Source organism: Octodon degus, unplaced genomic scaffold (genome assembly GCF_000260255.1).
Source record: "Octodon degus isolate 3935 unplaced genomic scaffold, OctDeg1.0 scaffold00353, whole genome shotgun sequence".
In the NCBI taxonomy this organism is placed as follows: Eukaryota; Metazoa; Chordata; class Mammalia; order Rodentia; family Octodontidae; genus Octodon; species Octodon degus.
In genome coordinates this window covers 404,740-422,323 of record NW_004524929.1, presented here as the reverse complement: position 1 = coordinate 422,323, position 17,584 = coordinate 404,740, and the positions used below count along the sequence as shown (strand labels likewise).

At 41.7% G+C, this 17,584-nt stretch overlaps 1 protein-coding gene and 1 pseudogene across 1 annotated transcript in view; both read left to right on the top strand.

Annotated features, from left to right (window-relative positions):
- Positions 1 to 17,584, top strand: part of Atp7a (ATPase copper transporting alpha) — a 173,366-nt gene that overhangs the window by 14,053 nt on the left and 141,729 nt on the right. The gene's annotated exons all lie outside the window — the stretch shown is intronic.
- Positions 14,683 to 16,065, top strand: LOC101582067 (annotated as a pseudogene).

Below are 17,584 nucleotides of genomic sequence, written 5' to 3'. Positions count from 1 at the left end.
TCTTCTTCTTCTTCCTAATTTATTTAGTATAGGGTCTACAGTGTCTCACTACACAGATTGGACCCAGAGTGATCCTCCTGTTTTCAACCTCCAAAGTGCTGGGGTTACAGGTGGGCACCACCATGCCCAGTCTCAGTTACTGTCTCAGTGCGCCCCGGGGTGCTGGGCCGGCACGGCATTCTGGGGATTGGACCTGCGTCCCTGCATCTGCCTAAGCAGGTGCTTTAGTCCTCTGAGTTATCTGACTGGCCCAAATTTAATTATTTTGGATACAGTTTTATCTGAGCAATTTTTAATCCTTGTGATAGTCAAGGAAGTACAAATTAAAAACAAATTGAATTATGAGCTACCCATATCAAGAAACCATGAACAAAAAATTTACTGCAGTAACATTTCTAGTTAATGTATTAGAAACAACTTAAATGTCCATTAGCAATAAAATAGAAAAAAGATAATATAGATGAACAGGACACAGCAGTTAAAATGAACTAGATACATTGTTCTCACTGGAATGATGAATGATTTCACTACCAACAAAATATGTGGTAGTAGCTAGAGATGGTGATTGTCAAAACTCAGGGTAGAACCTGTTATGACTTCTGTCTGCATATACCCCTAAAGCCTCATGCAGTCATAGGTGGGGTTTTTTGGATGAAGTGGGAAAATGGCCATTTTGTTTCTGTTCAGACATTCTGGACTCCACAATACCTGATTCTCTTATTCACTTAACTGTATTTTTCTGGCTGAATTTTTTTTTTATTTATTGAGAAACAAATAGCAATGAGACAGTTTCAAAACTGATTAGTGGGACAGTTTCAATAATTAATACATTGCATATTGTTGTCTTTGTAGTGGTTATTCTGAATTGTTTTTTTAGGGGAGGTTTATTTTTTGATTTTGGTGCCCAGGACTGAACCCAGGGCTTCCAGCTTGCTAGGCAAGCATTCTACCACTGAGCCACATTCCCAGCCCCTATTCACTTACTGTAAAAAGGGTCTTTTTTAGCCAAGGACAAGGGCACATGCCTGTAATAGCACTCAGTTTAGCAGGAGAATCATGAGTTTGAGGCCAGCCTAATTACATAGTGAGTTTAAGGATGGCGTTGGCTATCTAACAAAAGGTGCCTTTTCATTAACTGGAATCTCAGTTTCTCAGCATGGCTGAGAGATTCTTTACTTGTTTCATGCACATCATAGTCCATAATAAAACTTTGTAATTGGCCCTACATGTCTGAATGTTCCATGTCCATAGATTCAAACATCCATGGATGGAAATATAGTTAGGCCTATGGTGGTTGCATCTGTAGTAAACATCTACAGACTTTTTCCCTTATAATAATTTCCTAAATGATATACTATAACGATTTATACAACATTTATATTGTATAAGGTATTGTAAATAATCTATAGATGATTTAAAGGATGTGCAGGTTATATTAAATATTATGGCATTTTATATAGAACTTGAGCATCCACAGTTTTCAGTATAGAACCAATGCCCCACAATAGCCAGGAATAACTGCATTTCATTCATTTATTTATTAGTTATTAATATTATTTGTCTTTTTGGGACAGGGTCTCACTATGAGTTCAGGCTGGCCTTGAGCTCAGTTTGTAGCACAGGCTGGTCTGGAACTCGCAGTGATCCTCCTGCCTCAGCCTCCCAAGTACTGGAATTACAGGTCTGTGGCAGGCTAATTGCATTTTTTTTTTTTTTTGCGGAACTGGGGATTGAACTGAGGCCCTTGTGCTTGCAGGCAAATGCTTATTCTACTGAGCTATCTCCCCAGCCCGCTAACTGCATTTTAATCTTATCTTCCTAACTAGGTAAGTTAGTCTTTTTTATTTTAAAAAGGAATAAAAACCCAGTAAAAACAGTGATCCAGAATTTCAAAACAAGATAATAGAATATTAACAATAGTTATTGCATTGCATATTATCTTCAAATTAGTTGCTCAGATTACAAGATATAGGCATGCAAAATTAATCAGACAATATAAGCATAAACTCTTCTTTTCAATGGACTAATAGAAATTAGTAATATAGTTATCTTAGCTATCTTGTGTTTGTTTGTGTATATATATATATATATATATATAGTTTTTTTTCTCCTTTCCTCCATTCTAGTCCTTTCCTTTTCAGCAATTTCTTTCCCTTTCATAGTATCCATTGTACCTTTCATTTTTTTTTCTTTTTGCGGAACCAGGGATTGAACTCAGGCCCTTGCACTTGCCAGGGAAGCGCTTATTCCACTGAGCCATCTCCCCAGCCCCTAAATAGCATCATTTTCTTTTTTCTTTCTTTTTTTTCCATTGTACATTTCAGATCCTATTTACTCTTTCAGTTTCTTACACTAGGGAGAGGACATGTTTACATGTATGAGTCTCATTTCACTTATGAGTGTGGTCCCTACTTGCATCCATTTACCTATAAAAGCCTCGAGTTATCCTCCTTTAGTACTGAGTAATAATTCATTGTATAAAAAGACAACATATTTTTTATCCATTCCTCAGATTATGGACATTTGAGTTGTTTCTAAGATTTAGCTATAACAAATTGTGCTGATGTAAACATGGGTGCAGGGGCTGGGGAGATGGCTCAGTGGAATAAGTGCTTCCCAGGCAGGCACAAGTGCCTGAGTTTAATCCCCGGTTCCACCAAAAAACAAAACGAAACAAAACATGAGTGCATATATATCACTATGGTATGCTGTTTTTAATTCTTCTGGGAAAGTACCCAGAAAGGAAATAGCTGTGTGGAATGGGACTTCTAATCCTAGTTGTTTTTTTTTTTTTTTTAAGAATGTCCACACTGGGGCCGGGGAGATGGCTCAGTGGAATAAGTGCTTCCTTGGCAAGCGCAAGGGCCTGAGTTCAATCCCCAGTTCAAAAAAAAAATGTCCACACTGATTTTCACAGTGGTTCTACCAGTGTACATTCCCAACAGCAGGGAAGGGTTCCTTTGCCCCCACATCCCCACCAGCATTTGTTATTGGTTGATGTCTTGATAATAGCTGTTCTTTCCAGGGTAAGATGGAATGTCAGTGTTGTTTTAATTTTCATCTCTCAAATGAGCAATGATGTTTAACCTTTTTTCATGGACTTATTTTCTCCACTTACATTTCTTCATCTGAGAAGTGCATATTCATCTCAGATACCTATTTGTGGATTGGGTCTTTGAATTTGAGGGGTTTGAGTTTTCTTCATTCTTTATATGTTTTAGATAGAAGTCCTTTGTGTGAAGGACAGTTGGCTGTATGTTTTTCCCACTCTAGGTTTTCTTTTCACTCTTTTGGTGATTTCTTTTGACATGCAGAAACTTTTTAATAAGATGATATCTCAATTTTTGATTCTTTGAAGAATTTCTCATTCAGTTTGGTTTTGTTTCTTCTTTTTTTCCTCTTTCTTTCTTTCTTTTTTTTTTTTTTGCAGAATTGTGGATTGAACTCAGGCCCTTGCACTTGCCAGGCAAGCACTTATTCTCTACCCCTATGTCTTCAATATTTCTTTTTTTTTTTTTTTTTTTTTTTTTTTTTTGCGGAACCGGGGATTGAACTCAGGCCCTTGCGCTTGCCAGGGAAGCTCTTATTCCACTGAGCCATCTCCCTGGCCCCTGTCTTCAAGATTTCTATCTACTTTTTCTTCCAGTAGATTTAGTGTTTCTGTTTTAATATTCAAACCTTTGATCCATTTTGACTTTAGTACGTGGTGATAGATATGGGTCTAGTTTTAGTTTCTGGCATGTGGAGAGCCAGTTTTTCCAGCACAGTTTATTAAAGAGGCTATCTTTCTTTGAGTGAGCATGTTTGGTGCATTTGTCAAAGATAAGGTGGGTTCCACTGATTCTCAGGTCTGTTTTTCTCCCCAGTACTGTGCTGTTTTAATCACAGTAGCTTTGTAATGTAATTTAAATTGAGGGATTGTGATTCCTTTTGCCTTACCTTTGTTGTCCTGAATTGCCTTTGTTGTATTAGGTCTCTTCTGTTTCCAAATGAACTTTAGGCATGTTTTCTCTAGATCTAAGATATATGGTAATGGCATTTTGATCAAGATTGCATTAAATCTGTGTAATAATTTTGGGAGTATGGCCATTTTCACAGTGTTGGTTCTTATCTGTAAACAAAGGGTATCTTTCTGTTTTCTGTTATCTGTGGGCCTGCCTGTTAGCTCAGGTGTTTAAGTGCCTGCTGAAACAAAGCAGTAAGGCTCAGGATGCTGCGGTTCGATCCCCTCAACCTCAAGCCAAACCAGACCTGCCCTGAAGGCATCCTGAGCGGCCAAAACAAAAACAAAACAAAAACTTCCTTCTATTTTCTGTTATCTCTTTCAACCTCCATTTCTTTTTTTTGTTGTTGTTGTGGTACCAGGGATTGAACTCAGGACCTTATGCTTGCCAGGCAAGCACTTATTCTATTGAGCTATCTCCTTGGCCCTCAATCTTGATTTTCAAAGTACTATAAGTTTTTTTAAATTTTTTTTTTGGCAGAACCAGGGATTGCACTCAGGCCCTTGCACTTGTCAGGCAAGTGCTTATTCTACTGTGCTATCTCCCCAGCACCAGTACTACAATTTTCAATGTATAGATCTTTAGTAAGTTAATCTTTTTTATGTATTTAGTACAGGGCCTATAGGGTCTCACTACACATATCAGACTTGTAGTGATTTTTTTGTTTTCAGCTTCCCAAACACTGAGATTATAGGCATGAGCAACTGCCCAGTCTTAATTATGTCTTAGTGTGCCCTGGCAGCAGGGTCCGCACGGCACACAGGGGGTTGAACCCTGGCCACTGCGCTCTGTCTAAGCAGGTGCTTTAGTCCATTGAGCTATTTGGTCAGCCCTAGTAATTTGTTTTTAGTAAGTTAATCTTAATCTGCTGAAAAAAAATAGGGTTTATAGGGTCTCACTACACAGATCAGATTTGTAGTGATCCTTCCTGTTTTTCAGCCTCCCAAGTGCTCTGATTTTAGGCAAGCGCCACCACATCCAGTCTCAGTTGCCTTCTCAGCATGCCCCAGGGGAGGGGCCGGCACAGCAGGCTGGGGATCAAATGCCAGTCCTTGCATCTGCCTAAGCAGGCTCTTTAAAGAATCAGCTGAGTTATTTGGCCAGCCCTCTGCTGAATATGTTGTTCTCTCAAAATTTGTTATCTCTTCTTTTGTTTGAATTTGACATTTTCCTGTAAACAATTTAGTTAACTTTGGTAATGTTCCTAGATCAGCCTTAAGCCTATTTGATTCATAAAAATATTAGAACTTTCTAAAGATGAATACTCCATTTTAGAGAAAAGCAGCTATGTGCTGCAAAAGGGATGTAGGTAGTTTTTAGTGGTAATGTGTGTGGCCCCTTTTTAAGGCACATGACAATTCTTAGGCCAAAATTTTGATAAGATCATTTTTTTTTAAAGATCTGTTTATTTTAAGCATTCTTCTGCTTGGCTTTTTATGCCCTGGTAGTGTTCCTCAGAGATCTCGTTCACATTTATTTTAAATAGACTACCTTGGATTTTCCAATTGGGCTCCTCCTGTTCACTTCATCTTAAATAGCCTGTGCTTATAATTGCCAGCCTTTTCTGTTCTCACTGAGGTTTTGTTCTTTTGTAGTGGAGAATGTATGTAATATGATGTACAGTCGTCATTAATTTTCTTACCCATGATAATGGAATGGTGATTATGTGTTGTTTAAAGCCAGGGAGATAGCTCAGCACCATAAGTGCCTGCCTGGTTATATGTTGTTTAGAAGGACATGTGGGAGTCTTTTTTGTTTTGTGGAACCGGGGCTTCAACTCATGCCCTTGTGCGGGAGTCTTTAAAACTTACATTCAATGGGGCCGGGGAGATGGCTCAGTGGAATAAGCGCTTCTCTGGCAAACGAGGACCTGAGTTCAATCCCCGGTTCAGCCAAAAAAAAAAAAAAAATTAAATAAAACTTACATTCAAATAGTGTAGAAAAGTGGAGTAAATATGGCAGAGTGTTAACAGTTGAGTTAACATAGAGAGTATATATAAACATTTATTGTACTATTTCCACTTTATTGCTAACATTTTTCATAAAATTTGAAAAAATAAGGTGTACTTTAATATCTCTAAATTATGAACTTTTATACAGTGTAAAATTCAAAAATTCGTGCAGCATAGTTTTTTTAAGTTTTTTTCTTTGTGTGTTTGTGTGTGTGTGTGTGTGTGTGTGTGTGCAGGGCCTCACTATGCAGCTTGGGCTTGTAGTGATCTTCCTGATTTCTGCCTCCCTAGTGATGGGATTACAGGCATGCAACACCACACCCGGACTCCATCGCTGGCTCAACGTGCCCGGGGCCAGGTCTGGTGTGGCATGCAGTGTCAGGGATCGAACCCTGGCCCCTGTGCTTACCTAAGCAAGCGCCTAGTCCACTGAGTTATATCGCTGGCCATACAGCACAGTTTTTTTTTTAATTTTATTTATTTGTGTGTGTGGCCAGCTCAGCCCACCAGGGGGCGGGACTGGCTGGCATGTGGTGCTGGGGGATTGAACTGCGGTCCCTGTTCTTTGCTAACATTGTTCTAAGTAGGTGCTTTAGACCACTGAGCCATCTCACCAGCCCGCAGCACAATTTTTTGAGCTAGAAAATTTTACTTCTGGGGGCTGGGTAGATAGCTCAGTAGAATAAGCGCTTGCCTGCCAAGCGCAAGGACCTGAGTTCAATCCCAGGTTCCACAAACAAACAAACAAAAACCCCCAAAAAACCAAAACCCAAAAAACCAGAAAATTTTAGTTCTAATTCTTCTACATTAATTCATTTTTGCTACTTCCTTTTCTTCATTAAGTTTCATTTAAAGATTAATGTTTGTTCTGTTGGTAGCAGCTCCTCTGGGCTAGAGGAAAGAAGATAGATTTTTTTCAGTGACAGCTTATTTTTACATACAAATTGTTCACAAGTCATGGATTAATGTGAGGTAAAAATCTTTTCCAGTGTTGCAAAGTAAAGGTAATGACTTCTTGGCCTTGAATAATGACTGGTTCAAGATATTAAAATAAAATTTAGACAATATATATTAATATTTTTAATTTCTTAAGAATGGATGCATATAATTGAGGTTTTTGGCTTTTTTTCCCCCCGAACCAAGGATTGAACTCAGACCCTTGCGCTTGCCAGGGAAGCGCTTATTCCACTGAGCCATCTCCCTGGCCCCAGTTTTTTGGCTTTATTGTATTGGATATATTCATTATAGGGAATTTGTATCTGTACATGATATGTCTTGTTTCTTTATTTCCCATTGCCTTAACCTCTGTTCAGCCCTCTTCCTCTCCTTATTAACAAAAGCTTTATTTCCATTTTTTTTCTTCTGTTTTTTTCTTGTCACTTTTTGTTCTCCCTCCACTTGCTTATTTCCCTTCTTTTTTTTTTTTTTTCCAGTATCAGGAATTCGACTCATACTTCCCTTCTTATTTGAACTTTTTCTTCCCATTTCCCAATATCTGTTATACGTTTTGGCCCTTATTTATGCTTTTGGTTTCTCATGCCAGGGAAACAATGCAGTATTTAAACTTGTGTGTCCACCTTATAATAGTTAAAAGTGTGGTCTCAAGGTGCATCCATTTACCTAGTAATGTTTCTAGCTTATCCTTTATAAGTATGCCAATAGTATGTATTTTTAATTTATTGTTAGTTTGTAGTGCAGGGTCTACAGGGTCTACAGGGTTTCACTACGTGCGTAGATTGGACTCATAGTGATTTTCCTGTTCTTGGCCTCCCAAGCGTTGAGATTACAGGTGCACACCACCATGCCCAGTCTCAACTGCCATCTCAGTGTGCCCTGGGGGTGGGGTCAGCATGGCAGGATGGGGATCAGACCCCACCCCTGTGCTCTGCTTAAGCAGGAGTTTTAGTCTCCTGAGCTATCTGGCCGTCCCTTTTAATTTTTTAAATTAAGTTTATGCATACTTTTTAGGTTTACATAACAATCACATTATACGGACTATTTGCTCATTTGATTTTTCATGTTAATATTTGTTTTATATAGTTGGGTGTGTTGGTATTTTGTGCATATATATGTGTGATGGTTATCTCTTCCTCTTTAATTGTTCCCAACATATAGTGACCTTATTTGTCTTCATCAGTCAGTCTTGGCTCGAAGTCATTTTGACTGCAAGTGCAACAGGAACTCCTGCCTTTTTCCAGGTTTCTGTCACATGGAGTTTTTTTTTTTTTTTTTGGTGGAACTGGGGATTGAACTCAGACCCTTGCACTTGCCAGGGAAATGCTTATTCCACTGAGCCATCTCCCCGGCCCCCACATGGAGTATTTTTTTTCCATCCTATGACTTTCTTTTTCTTGTACCAGGGATTGAACTTGGGACCTTGTGCTTGTCAGGTAGGTGTTTATGCCGCTGCGCTGTATCCCCAGCCCTTGACTTTCGGTCTATGAATTTATCTTATTTTATTTTTCCATTTTGTTTTTCTGTGTTTGATACAGGGTCTCATTAGGCAGCTTTAACTCATAGTGATCCTTCCATTTTCAGCCTCCCCAGCACTGGGATTACAGGCATTAGCCACCAGGCCAGGACTCGGCCATGGCTCAGTGGGCCCTGGGAATGGATCTGGTGTGACATGCCCTGTGCTTGTCAAAGCAGGTGCTCCATCTGCTGAGGTATCTTGCTGGCCCTATGAATTAATTAATTAATTTTTAAATGTATTTAGTACAGCATCTATAGAGTCTCCCTCCCTGTACAGATCGGACTTGTAGTGATTCTTCCTGTTTTTCAGCCTGGGATTACAGGCATGTACCACTGCACCCAGGCTCAATTGCCATCTCAGGGTACCCCGGGAGTGGGACCTGCATGGCAGGCCAGGGATCGAACCCCTGGCTCCTGTGTCTGCCTAAGTAGGCGCTTTAATCTGCTGAGCTATCTGGGTGGCCCTAATGAATTTATTTTTGACTTAAGTGTGTTATTTGTATCCAGCACATTGTTGGATCTTGCTTCTTGATCCACTCTGTCAGTCTCTTTCTTTCTTTTTCTTTTTTTGTGGAACTGGGGATTGAACTCAGGCCCTTACACTTACCAGGCAAGCACTTATTCTACTGAGCTATCTCCCCAACCCAGTCTGTTTCTTTTGATTGGTAAGTTAAGACCAATTGCGTTGAGGATTTTAACTGATATGTATTACCTTATCCTTTTTTTTTTTTTTTGACAGAACTGGGGATTGAACTCAGGCCCTTGCGCTTGCCAGGGAAGTGCTTATTCTACTGAGCCATCTCCCCAGCTCCTGTATTACCTTATCCTTGGGGCCAGCGAGATGGCTCAGTGGAATAAGTGCTTCCCTGGCAAGCACAAGGGCCTGAGTTCAATCCCCAGTTCCGCCAAAACAAATAAACAAACAAAAAAAAATACCTTATCCTTGTCATGTTGTTTTACTCTTGTTGGTGCCCTGTTTTTCCCTTCTTTTTTAATTGCTTTCTTTGCTTGGTCAATAACTCTGTTGGGTTTATGGAGTGTTAGTCATTGTTATCTCTTTCTTCAGTGTCCTTCAGGACATTTTGGCTTGCTGGTTTGGTGATTCATTGATTTATTCATTGATTTATTTATATGATGCAGGGTCTTTATGCAGTTTGGACTCACAGTGATGCTCCTGTCTCAGCATCCCCAGCACTGGGAATATAGGCATGCACCACCACACATGGCCTGTCCATCGATTTTGAAAGATAGTTTTGTAGGCTATATCAATCTGTTGGAGAGTGTTTTCTTTTCTTTTTTTTTTTTTGATTTTTAAATTTTTTAATGTATTTAGTACAGGGTCTACAGGGTCTCACTACACAGATCAGACTCGTAGTGATCCTCCTGTTTTCAGCTTCCCAAGCTCTGGGGTTACAGGCATGTGCCACCACACCCAGTCTCAGTCATGGTCTCAGTGTACCCCGGGGTGGGACTGGCATCACATGGCAGGCTAGGGATCGAATCCTGTTCCCTACGTCTGGGAGGGTGTTTTCTTTTGGGATTTGAAATACTTTACATGCTCTGCTTGATTTGAGGGTTTGTCTTAAGTCAGCTGTAATTATGTTAGGCTTTCCTTTATAGGTGATTTGTTTCTTTTCTCTAACACATTTTAGTATTCTGGTGTTTCGTTTAGTTTCCAGAATTTTACCTATTATATTTCTTTTTTTTTTCCAAAATTTTATTGATAAACTACCTGTTATTTTTCTTGGGGTAGATTTTTTTTTGATTATGGGTATTTGGAGTTCTTTATATCTTACTCATCCATAGTCTAATTATTTTTCCACATTGGGGAAGCATTCCACGATTACCTCTGTGAAGTTTTTTAATGTTGTTTGAACTATCTCTTGCTTTTTTGGACTGCTATCTGATTTTATTCTTTCCTGCATCATGTGTCAAGTGCTGGACTGATATTTCATAGTCCCATGTTATGTTTACAAAATCTTTTCTTTTATTATTGTTAACCTCAAACCTGTCTTTATATCTGAGATTCTGTCCTCACACTGGCTCATTCTGCTTTGTGTACTTTCAATGGAATTTTTGATCTCCTGGATATGTTTGAGTCTGTTTCATGGATTCCATTTCTTTCATATGTCGGATATTCATCATTTCTATCACTTTCCTAAGACTCTCTATTTGAAAAACCTGTATCTGATTTATAGTCATTAACAAAGTCTTTTATTATGGTCACCATCTGTATAGTTACCTGAGACATTATTTCTAATTTGATTTTTTTCTAGAGCCTCTGCCCTCTGGGTTTGTCATTGGTCATCAGGGAATATGTGTTCATGTATTGGTTAACTGTCTTCTCATTTGTATTTCTTTACATTTAATTACTGGGTTTATGTTTGCTTATGGCAAATAGCTTTATTGCTTGTACTTAGAACTCTTAGGAAATATGAGAGATGTCTTATAGATATAGCTGGGCATTGGATTTTGAGTCATTGCAAGATCCTGTCTGTTCAGTTTAATTGGTCATGAGAAGTTGCTGCCTATTTGGCCTAGACCTTGCTTGTTCTTCTTCTTCTTCTTCTTTTTTTTTTGACCTTGCTTCTTTGGCAGTGCCCTGTACTATTGTTTATGACCCTTAGGCAATCTCAGTCTTGGCATACCAGGAAGAACACTTGATTAGAACAGTTTTGTTGGGGGGCCTGCCCCTTAGCTCAGTTCTTTAAGTGACTGCTTCAACAAAGCAGTCAGGCTCAGGTTGCTGTGATTCGATTGCTACAACTCAAGCCAGCCAAACCTGCCCTGAAGGCATTCGGAGCAAAAAAAAAACCCCCCAAAAAAAACAGTTTTGTCACCTTTGCTAAAGTAGTACAGTCAGCAATAACAGTACCATCGAAAATAGCCTAATAAATGACAAACTCTGGTAACTATTGATTTACCACCTTTAACTGTACAATCTGTATTTGGTTATATAACGCACTCTTTTTTTTAATTTTTCTTTTTAAAATTTTAACATTTATTGTGTGTGTGTGTGGCCAGCTCAGCCCACCAGGGGGCTCGGCTGGCTGGCATGTGGTGCTGGGGGATTGAACCGCGGTCCCTGTGCTTTGCCAAGCTTGTTCCAAGTAGGTGCTTTAGACCACTGAGCCATCTCTCCAGCCCCACACAATCTATTTTTATTTATTTGTTTATTTATTTATTTTGGCAGAACTGGGGATTGAACTCAGGCCCTTGCACTTGCCAGGGAAGTGCTTATTCCACTGAGCTGTCTCCCCAGCCCTATATACAATAATTTAGAACAAGCCAGAAAATTGTTTACAGTGTATATGTGTGTTCTTCATATGGGAATTTCACCTTCAGAAGAAAAAATTGAAATTGCATGAGCAGGAAAAAATAGAGAAGTGGAGCAAGAGGAAGAGATTGTATGCGGCCAGTGAGATAGCTCAGCAGACTAAGCACCTGCTTTGGCAAGTGCTGGGACCAGGGTTCGATCCCAGGCTCATATGCCACGCCTCCCCACTCCCAGGGTGTGCTGAGCCAGCCTAAGGAGTCTGGGCATGGTGGTACATTCCTGTAATCCCAGTGCTGGAGAGGCTGAAAACAGGACGGTCACTATGAGTCCCAGCTCCATATTGAGACCTGGTACCAAATACATAAATGGAAAATAAAATGAAATAAATTTTTAAAAAGATTGTAAGCAAGACTTTATAATAAAGGAAAATTATACCAAGTTTGGGAATCTAGTCAGAAAGCAAGGAAAGAGAGAAGAGGTATAAAGAAGAATGTAACATCATAAAACTAGAAGCAGTATTCATACTCAGAAAAAACAAACAAGAAAAAGGACAAAAAAACCAAGAGCAAATACATGAGAAGAAGAAAAATAGCTTCTACTTCAAAGAGTGTCTCTACTACTACTGGGTAGATAAATTGGGCAGACAGAGCGCAGATCCATGTATATTAATCCTACCATCCAGCAATAGGTTTACAGCAGGGTAGTGAATAAATGCAGCAAGGCTGCATCTGTATTTTATTTTTTTTTCCAGAAGCAGGGATTGAACTCAGACCTTTGTGCTTGCCAGGGAAGCACTTACTCTACTGAGCCATCTCCCCTATCTTTATTTTATTTACTTATTTATTGGTATTTAGTACAGAGTCTCAAGACACAGGTCAGACTCATAGTGATTCTCCTGTTTTCAGCCTCCCAACCGCTGGGACTATAGGCACGTGCCACCACACCCAGTCGTAATCGCCATCTCAGCTTGCACCAGGGTTAGTGCCAGCAGGGCAGGCCCAGGGGATCAAACCTAGTTGCTGCATCTGTATAAGCAGACACTTTAATCACCTGAGCTATCTGGCCAGCCCTACACCTGCATCTTCAGTTCTATTTAAATTCTAGCTGCTTTTAATGGCAAGGCTATAACTTGATCTATTCAGCCTGCAGCACTGTGATTCCTGATGGCTTAAACATGGCCCCTTGCTGACTTGAATTCAGTTCCCTTTTGCCCTGACACTGGGAACCACTAGATGGAGGAAGCAATTGTTCTGTGTTCCAAGTTCAGTTGGCCCATCTCCAAGATGGCTATTGGTTAATTATCCTCTCTTGGGGGATGTCTGGACCAGAATAACTCACCAGTTACATCAGCCCACTGTGTCCCCTGCTCTTTAACTGGTACATTTCCACGCAGACCTCTAAGGTCACCAGTAGTCAGCGTTCATCTGCAGATTTGGGCCACCCTTCCTATCTAATGAGTCAGGTCTTGGAGAAAACCCCACTTAGCATCTCTCTCTCTCTCTCTCTCTCTCTCTCTCTCTCTCTCTCTGGGTATACAGGGTCTCATTATGTAGATCAGGATCTTAGTTGGTGATCCACCTGAGCCTCCCAAGAGCTGGGATTACAGGTGCGCACCACCACACCCAGTCTCAATTGGCTAAGTGCACCCCGGGGGCAGGGCTGGCTCAGCACGCTGGGAATGGAACCCTGGCTGGCTGCTGTGTCTGTCTAAGCAAGCGCTTTAATCCACTGAACTATTTGGCCAGCCCCTACCTCCTTTTTTGAAGTATCTGCTTATCTCCCTATGGACTTTTGTTCTTGCTTCAGATCCTTGCTGGGTCCTGGACACCCACTTCCCTCCTTCTCTTCCTCATGTTGCTATAGTCCAGCATCTAAACATCAAATCTCAGAGAGTCTGTTTCTCTGCTGTTCAACACTCTGCCATCTTCCCAGAAGTTCCTGTATTGTTAACTGTTGCACTTTGAATAGATGTAACTTTACAAGTCAATTTTTTTTTGACACGGGGTCTCACTATGTTGTTCAGGCTGGCCTTCAACTCATAGTGATCCTTCTGCTTCAGCCTGCGGAGTGCTGGGATTATAGGCATGTGCTATCACAACTGGCTAAAAGTCAATCTGAATAGATTTATAATCCTGAGTCCATTTCATATTTAGTCACATTGTACCTTAAAAATATTTCAGAAGCAGTTGTAAGGGTGGGTGAGATAGCTCAGAGGACTAAAGCATTTGCTTAGGCAAGTGCAGGGACCATGGTTTGATCCCTGTTGCCACGTAGGCCCACCAACAAAAAAAAGTAATTGTAATTGATATTAAAACCAAGAGAGGTAGGTCTAGGGATGAATATTTCTTTCAGCCCTTTAACATGTTCTCATTGGCTTGAACTATCTGTGATACATGTGCAAACTTAGGTTTTTCGGTTGTTTTCTGTGGTGACAGCACAGCAGAAAAGCAGAAATAAAGGGAAGGGGAGTTGTATTCTAAAGATGAGGAGAGGATTGAGGGCAGGGAAGTGGGAGGATCCTCTGATGTGAGACGGGGAGGATGAGACTTTATGGACTTTTTCCAGGGGTGGAATTTGAAGGGCAGGTTTAGTGACACACAAGGAGCTGATTGGAGGCCCCCTTGTATGTACAAGGAAAGATAAAAGGAAGTTGTACCCAGGGCTGGAGTGGGGAAAGAGGAAGAGGTGGTCATTGGGAAGATAAGCTGCTATATGAGGGATTCAGCAATGTTGGATCAGCACCATGACAATTTCGCATTTTGTACTCAGGCCGGAACCTGTCACAAACAACTGGTGGTTCAGAGGTGCCCGGCAGTGAGACATAAATTACAGAGCTGATGTGAACATATAAAAGCTTTTGTATTTAAAAAGTGTATAGATGTAACAAAAAAATAGATAAATTGGATGTGATCAGAATTTAAAAAAATTGTACATGAAGAGACATTGTCAAGAATACCGGCGTCAGGAGCAGCCCAAGATGGCGGTGGCCTTGCTCCATGCTCCTCTTCGTTCCTGGAGACCTGGCTTCGGTTGGGGTTCCGGGCTGCGGCGGTTGAGCCAAACGCAGGGACCTCCAGGTTACCGTGGCTTTGTGGAGTCAACTGATGAATTCCAGTTCGTGGAACGCCTGCTATCCCACACCAGGATCCCAAAGCCACCAAAGCATGAACATTATCCCACTCCTAGTGGGTGGCAGCCTCCTAGAGATCCCCCACCCAACCTGCCCTATATGATATGGCTCTCCCGAATGCACAACATCCCTGTCTACAAAGACCTTACGCATGGCAACCGCCAGATGACTGTGATCCGGAAAGTGGAGGGAGATATCTGGGCCTTGCAGAAGGATGTGGAAGATTTTTTGAGCCCATTGTTGGGGAAGACACCTGTCACCCAGGTTAATGAGGTGACAGGTACCTTGCGGATCAAGGGCTACTTTGATGAGCAACTGAAAGCCTGGCTCCTCAAGAAGGGCTTCTGAGGTCTACTGAGCAGCCTGTATGGACAGACTGGAGCCTGGGAAACCTTGGGAGGAAGTTGGCATTAGAGCGCTGGGAATGATACAACAACCAGGGTTGAGGGTTTGGGCATGGTAGAGAGTAAGGGCTAAAGGATTTTGGAGTCAGATCTTGCTTGTGTACAGGGAAAATGGGCTCCACTTATGGGTCCACTGGTGAGAGCTGTATAGTGTGGAAGACCCACCAGGAACAGGCAAGGTAGTAGGAGCCATTGCTGCTCTTCCTATCACTGTGGCTTGCTTTGGAGGGCTCCTTGGGCTTAACTATTCAGATTTTGGGGATATCATCTGGTAGAAGCAATAGCCCAGCCTGGTTAGAGGAGGTTTCTCAGGGCAGGTTTATTCCTTTTTTTCCCCCCATAATTTTATTGATAAACAAATAGCAATGAGACAGTTTCAAACCAAATCGGTAGGAGTTTCAATAATTAACACCTTTCAAGGGCTGGTTTATTCCTGCTTGCTACTGGGAATGCACCTGAGACCTTGTTCTAGGCCAGACCTGCTAGGTGGAGATCATAAGACACGGATGGGTCTAAGTGCCAAGTGCAGTGTACTAGGGCACAGAGTGCCATGGCGACAGCCCCATGGAGATCTAAATGTCCTGTTATGGATCTGGGTGCTGTTCAAGCCAGACCAAGGCCTCATTGGGTGCGTCTCTAGCTTTAGGAGTTAAGCAGCTCTGGCGGTCCTGGCCACAAGGGGGTGCCTGGGAGCTCCTTGAAGCCCTTGCACTGTCTGGACCTTCCCACCTTGCTGGCCTGGAGTAGAGGCAGGCCAAGAGATGTGCAGGCAGGAAGAGAGGTTTGCCTTTGACACACCCATCCTGTCCAAGTAGCCTTCACACTTAGTCAGCCATGGACAAGAGCCAAAGACCTCACTCTATTGTCAACCTGGCTAAGAGGGTGTTCAGGTCCTGGCTGCCCTATTTGATCTGACGCAGATGGGATACTGAGCCTCTCTGAGGCTGCTGCTCAATATGTAAAATGTGTGTCTTTCTAGCTGCAGAACAGTCAAAATGTCCTCACTCCTGGAGGTTTCAGGTCATTCTCAAACCCACAGCATCTGCCAGGAAGAGGAGCTGGACCCCAATCTGATGCGAGCCCACCACTTATTAATGCAAGTTTTTATTTGGCTGTATATACAATTTAAGCTATTAAAATTTGTACAATATTTACAAATTAAATAATCATCTGAAAAAAAAAGAGACATTGTCAAGAAGGCTGGAGAGACAGCTCAGTAGAATAAGTGCCTTCCTTGTGGCTACCCTGCGCCGGCGGGACCTGCTGGTCCAAGCCCAGGCGCAGTGTGGGTGAGACCCTCTTCCACCCCATTGGAACCCCCCCCCCACAAACCACTACACAGCACTCCGCTCACCCTGCTAGCCCAGTGAGAATTTCTGCCGCATTCTGGGGACACCCAGATCCAGTACCAGCGCAGAACCCAGTGAGTGTGTGAGAGAGCTTCCTCTCCTCCCTACTACACCTTGTCCCCTCCAGACTCAGCTGAGGCCTGGCATAGAGGCCTGGGGTGAAACCCTGTAGCTGCAATTCCTGCAGAGAGAGTAGGGGACAGAACCGCCCAGGTATCCAGGAGCAGAACATCTTGCCAAAGGGACACAACAGGATCACTTCCAAGGGTGGCAGCAGGAAGGAGCTGAGCACACAGCCAGACCCAAGCCAGGCACAGCTGGATAAACCCAAACTTTGTAGATGTGCACCTGAACATCAGAAGGTGCTAAGGTTATAACTTCACCAAAGTTCTACAACAAAGGTCAGAAGACAGTGCTACACAAAATGACAAGGAGAAGGATCAAAATGCAATCTCAGAACCCAAGCCCACCCATAACAAGTGCAGAGGACACTAACACAGAACAAATTGGGAACCACACAGCTGAAATCAATGAATCAATGGTTTCTGAAATAAAAAAACAGCTGCAGAAAGGTATAGAGGAACTCAGATTGGAAATGAAAAAAGAAATCCCTGAATTAATAGCATCTGCAGTAAAGAATCAAATGCAGAAACAGTTGGAGGAAACCTAGTGCTCACCCAGAATAAGTGCAGAGGACACTAGCTCACCTCAAATGTATGAATTAATAGCATCGATAGTAAATAAGCAACAGCAGAAAGTTATAGAGTAACTCAGAGTGGAATTCTTTTTGGAAATAAAAAAAGAATTCTCTGAACTCATAGCATCTAAAGTAAAGAATCAACTGCAGAAACATAGACAGGAAAACCAATCTGAAAAAAAACACTGCAGTAAAAGGATTAATAACTGCTTCTAGGGGCCAGGGAGATGGCTCAGTGGAATAAGCGCTTCCCTGGCAAGTGCAAGGGCCTGAGTTCAATCCCCGGTTCCACAAAAAAA